Genomic DNA, 6,132 nt, shown 5'->3' with positions numbered 1-6,132 from the left:
CCAGCTCCACACTTTATTTTACCAATGATTCTCCAGCTCACCAAAGCTGCATTATCTTTCACTAAACAGGCAGTTCAAAGACAATTATAGTTGTGATTAATTACCATAACACAGGTTCAGTGTCGATTTGATAACATACATGGTTATGCAGGTTTGATAAAGGGTCACTATAACGTTAACTGAAACATACTTTGCTGCAACATCTTCTCTAGACAAATACAAATGTGGCTGTTAATTACTGAATTTGTGTTCACAAACACCAAGAACCGTCTTACCTCAATAAAATCCAGGATACTGCACAATAAATAGCTCTCAAGTCACGATAAATTTTACAGTATTAAACCATGAAATTTAGTGTTCCTTTGCCCAAGGACAACCTAGTTTTGCTGATTAAAATTCATCTTTCTCCCCAAACCACTCCCATTTAAACTCAAACAAAAGGTGCTGGAAATCTGAAATAAAAGCAGAAAGTGCTAAAGAAAAAGCAGGTATGGCAGCATTTGTGCATCTTGAGCCCAATATGACCCTTCCACATCTGTTCATTCCTAAAGAAAAGTGATGGATTTTACATTGTTGAAAACCCATTTCAACAGCATAAATTCCATCACTTTTTCACATCTCATCAGTTCTAAAGATGTCATATCAGATTCAAAACATGAACTGTTATTGTTTCTACAGATTCTGCTAGACTTATTTTAAACTCTTATTCTTGCATGTTTTGATGGGGATAGGTCTTAATATTAACTTAGTTTTAATTTCTTCATATATATAAATTACTAACTTATTTCAAGAAGCATCTCCTAAAGATTCTTTCCATCCTGCCTACTCCGAAGACTCTACAACTTCTCTACATCTAGTTTTGCCATGTCTCATTTGCTCTAATAACTAGATTTCCTGAAAAACGGTCCAAAAGGCCCTTGACCAGATGCATCCATTTTTCCTATCACTCACTCGCTTTACAACTTTAAAGTTCCTAGGTCAGACCAACTACCTTGTCCAAGTCCATACTTACCATATCTTCGGTTTTTGACAACTTCCAACATAAGCCCCCACAAACACATTACATCACCCTCCACCACTTCTCTCTTCTAGTTCACTTTTAAAAGAAATTATCCAACAGACCCTTACACACTTCCCTCATACCAAGAGTTAGAACACCTATGCCTCCATCACCTCTTCCTACAGTGTCACTGCATTCCAAACACTTTCCACACCAGATAGCAATGTAGGTGGCCATCCTCTGATGCAAGCAACACAGGAGTATCTCAGTCCACAAAAAAGACTCTGAGTTCCAGTTGCCTGCCAGTTTAACACACCACCGTTTCCCTGGCCAACATCTGTCTCAGGCTTGAAGCGCTGCGGCTAAGCTCAGCGCAAGCTAGAGGTACAGAACCTCATATCCCACTTGGAGACCCTGCAGCCTTCTGGTTTCAATAGAGTTCTATAACTTGAGAGTTTGAGCTCTTCCATGTCCTTACCCCTACCCCAACACACCAAGCCTTGTAAGCACAGTCTGCTAAGACACACAACCCATTGTTAGCCACTAACAGTCCCTAGTAATAGCTAATCACACATTCCCCTCCCAACTAAGTAATTGTGTTCCTTTGTGTTTTGGTTCAGTATTCTAGTTTTTTTAAAAACAGATTTCAAAACAGCCATATTAGTCCGCTCCTCTATATTCTTGCTGTATCTTATTCTTTTCTTTTAAGTATTTATCCAATTCCCCTTTGAATATTACTAATGAAGCTTCCTTGGCCCTTTCAAGCAGCTCATTTCAAACTACAACAATTCACCACGTAAAAGATTGCTCGTGTCACCTCTGATCATTGAACCAATTGCCATGGTTTTATTCATTCAAGGGATGTATGGGTGTTCCTGGCAGGGCTAGGATTTGAGAATCCCCAGTTGCCTTTGAGAAGATGGGGGTGAGTTGCCTTCTTTAACTGCTGTAGTCCATGTGCTGTATGTAGACTTCGAATCCTGTCCAGCAGGGAGGGGGGTTCCAGGATTTTGACCCAGTTAAATCTGTAACCCCTGGGAATCACCGATTCTGCCACTAGAAACAATTCCTCTATTTACTTATCAAAACCATTCCTGATTTTGAACATTGATCAAATCTCTTAATTTGCTCTGAATTTAGGAGATCAATCCAACAAAAGTAAACAGGAATCCACAAATAAACACAGTACTACACCAAAATAAATAGCATTTGCATTAACAGCATCTACAAAAAGGATTTTTGATTTTGCTATTAAATTTGTGCTACTGTCATAGAATCATAGAATCCCTACAGTGTGGAAAACAGGCCCTTCGGCCCAACAAGTCCACACCAAACCTCAGATCATCCCACCAAGACCCATTCCCCCTATAACCCATCTAATCTACACCTCCCTGAACACTACGGGCAATTCAGCATGGCCAATCCATCTAACCTGCACATCTCTGGACTGTGGGAGGAAACCGGAGCACCCGGAGGAAACCCACACAGACACAGGGAGAACGTGCAAACTCCACACAGACAGTCACCCGAGGCTGGAATCGAGGGAGGGACAACTTGAAGATATCTCACTCGGAGAAACAAGGCTAGAAATAGTACTGAAACTCAATGACAGCTCAAAGTTCATATACAACACTAGATAATATATTTGCAGATCATTCAACTTTAGAATGGATCACAATAAAGCCGATTCCATTCATGCATATAGTCTCCATTCACAAAGAATGGAGAGAGTCCTTTGATACTTTTTTCTCTCAATGCATGCCCTAATTGAGACAGCGGTGGACCCAACCGCATTATTGTTAGACAGGATAACAACTTCAGAGTACCTTACAACATTCTACTGGAAACTAAGCATTAAAATAGCTCAGTTCTCACTGCTTTAAATACATGTACAGTATGGTACCCAGATGTACAAAGAAATAAAACAAAAGACAAATAATCTGATACAGGAAAGGAAGATAAATGTTTTTTCACTCTTTCTATTCGAACCCATTGTTGTATTTGGTCATCCTCCCATTAGTTTTCCCAGCTTAGTAGTTAGATTATACTTATATGGTCAAACTTGCACTTCCATTTATAGAACACCTTTAATGTAAAGGAATATCCCAAGATGCCTCAAGATTATTACAAAATAAAAAACGATACTGAGCCACATCATGAGATATTAGGTCAGATAACCAAAAGGTTACTTGAAGAGATGGTCTGAGAGGGTTCCAAAGGAAAAAAAATGAAACAGAAATAGCATTCCAGAGCTTGGGGTTTGGGCAACAGAAGATACTTATCAGGGAGCAATTAAAAAATTGGGGCAAGAGACCAGAATTTAGTTCAATGTACTGAAAGAAAACATTTCTCACAAGATATTAATAAAGAAATTACATAGTAAATAAACTGATTTTAATACTGATCCTTCATATTTTGATGATATATTAATTCCCCAAAATCTGACGTGCAAAAATGTTCCCAGGTTTTACTTAGCCAACAGACATTAATAAACCTTGACCAATCTCAGTCCATTTACTGCCTGCTGTAGACAGGTGCACACATTTGGGACAAAAAAAAAGACAGTGGGAACTGCCGATGCTGGAGAATCTGAGATAACAAGGTGTAGAGCTGGATGAACGCAGCAGAGGAGTAGGAAAGCTGTCGAAAGGTCCAGCTTTCCTGCTCCTCTGATGCTGCTTGGCCTGCTGTGTTCATCCAGCTCTACACCTTGTTATCTGGGACAAAACAGCATTTATTTTTAAAAATCAGGATCACAATTCCTCATGGAGTAACTTTTGTTAACACCTGCATTAGGCCATTGTGCCTTTCAGTGGAAAGAATGGGATAACTAATCAATGACTTCCATTTTCTATATTAGGTATTAATAGCTGGTATGTCCATATTAATCATTGGAACACAGAATCCCTGCAGTGCAGAAAGAGGCCACTCAGCCCATCAAGACTGTACCGAACTCCCAAAGAGCATTCCACCCTGACCCACCACTGCCCCTCACCTTATACCTCTAACCCCTTATTTACCATGGCTAATCCACCTAGCCTGTACATCCCTGGACACCACAAAGAAATTTAGCATAGCCAATTCACCCAACCTACACATCTTTGGACTATGGGATGAATCCAGCACATCAGGTGGAAACCCACAGACATAAGGAGAACATGCAAACTCCATGCATACAGTCACCCAAGGTTGGAATCAAACCCTGGCCCCTGTCACTGTCAGACAGCAGTGTGTCACAGTACCCCATCCCCACTTCTGCTTCAAATGGTACTTGTTGTAATACCTCAATACCTGATGCATGATGTTGCTGCTACTCATTGGCTATTGCATTATTGACCTTATGTCTCATAAGGATTTATACTGTGAATTTAAGAGAATTTTCAGCAGCTCCAGTGAATGAGTAGACTACTGACATTTTAAGAATTCCACAATCTATAGTTCCTTCTATTGACAATTTTTAACTTTATAATCATTTATAAAGCAGGCGAAGTCAATTCTCACTGCCAGATGGTGTTGTAAATCAAGCAAATGCAATGGGATTGCAAAGGTGATTTTCATGAGACACAGAACTAAGCAATACCGTAAAGCAAAGCAAGACACAGGATTGTGGATTGTTTCCAACATAATAAGCAGAATTTAAAAATTGGGCTTGGCAAATGAAGATCATGACTGCAATTGTCTGAATCTATCTCTTTCTGCACTGCTTCTTCCTTTAATGTAGAATATCTTGAGATGATTCATAGGGGAGGAAAAGGAGATGGACAAATGAATATTTAAGGGGAAAACTAGAATAAGTGACTAAATGAAAAGTTGGAAATTGAGTTGCTGAGAAGGCTTTTTAAAACAGATCCTGATGGGAAAAGATTGAGAGAGGTAGTTTCAGAGTCCAGAGCCAAGGCAGCTGAATGTATTGCTCCAGCCATACAATTTAAAAATCATTTCTGTGCCTGAAAAATACAATGTTCTACCAGACACTTCGCGATGAGCGCAAATGAAGGAAACTGAATCCTGTGTACAAATAGGCTTCTGTAAAATGGGGTTGCCATGAAACTCATTGAAATCAAACGTACAGTAATTAGAACAATTTCATCACTAAAAATACTGTGATAAATTGAAAGCTGTAAATGAGGCCCTCAAGAATTGTAAAGGAGGCCATAGCGCCTTCTCTGCAAACATGGGTGGGGATGTAAAACAACATGAAAAATTTTAGACTGCCAAGCATAGTTTAAAACATCAGACTTATAAACGATAACATAAAAATGGCCAAATATCAAAATTTTACAAGCAAAATATAAATGCCATAAATCCCAAGATACAGAAGGGATTAGTAGACCAAAGTATGATAACGCCTAATCATTGCCAACATCAATTAAGCAAACAAGGTGCAGACACTATCAACACAGCCAACTTTTTGGGCACCAATTAAATCAGAACACAAATTCAGATAAAATGGCTGGATCTGTAGTAAAAGTTACACAAATCAACAGAAACAAAAATAAGTGAAAGCACAACCACAAGTTAAGATTCACTAGTTATTCAGTGTACATTAATTATTTCATTGGCAGTAATCCAATTCTGTGAACACAAATACATTAGCTGTTTATTTTAGAAAAGGTTTATTTCAAAACGTAATGTTTAAGGATTTTATATATAATACCATAAATGCTACAAGCAATTTGTGCATTGGCACATTTTTTTTTAAAACAATACCATCCTTAAGCATAACTGTAAAAAAAGTAAAAGTTTTTTTTAAAAAGAACATTAAACTCAAGATTGCTGCTGTCAATGGCAACAGTCTGAACACGGCGCCTGCGCCCTGGACACAGAAGGACATTAAGCGACAGATTCGACATTTCTTTCAAAATGTGTGCTTCTCTCCCCCACCCCCTTTGCTTGTATTTGATGCAACATTTTCTCCAAATTTCTTGCTTTGCAATTTGACGCAAAAATATAAGAGGGCAGTGGGACGGTGGAAAGCCACATCTTTCTGCACAAATCGTATTCAGTATTTCTGCTTAAACAGAGGTCTTGCATTTAATGATTTTAAAAAAAAATCTCAAGCCTCCCCCTTCCTGAAATGATTACACACTAAGGAATCAGTGTTTAAAACGATATCATTTTCTTCTTCTCCC

This window comes from Rhincodon typus, chromosome 30, assembly GCF_021869965.1.
Source record: "Rhincodon typus isolate 14 chromosome 30, sRhiTyp1.1, whole genome shotgun sequence".
Taxonomy (NCBI): domain Eukaryota; kingdom Metazoa; phylum Chordata; class Chondrichthyes; order Orectolobiformes; family Rhincodontidae; genus Rhincodon; species Rhincodon typus.
Note: the sequence above shows the minus strand (reverse complement) of the source record.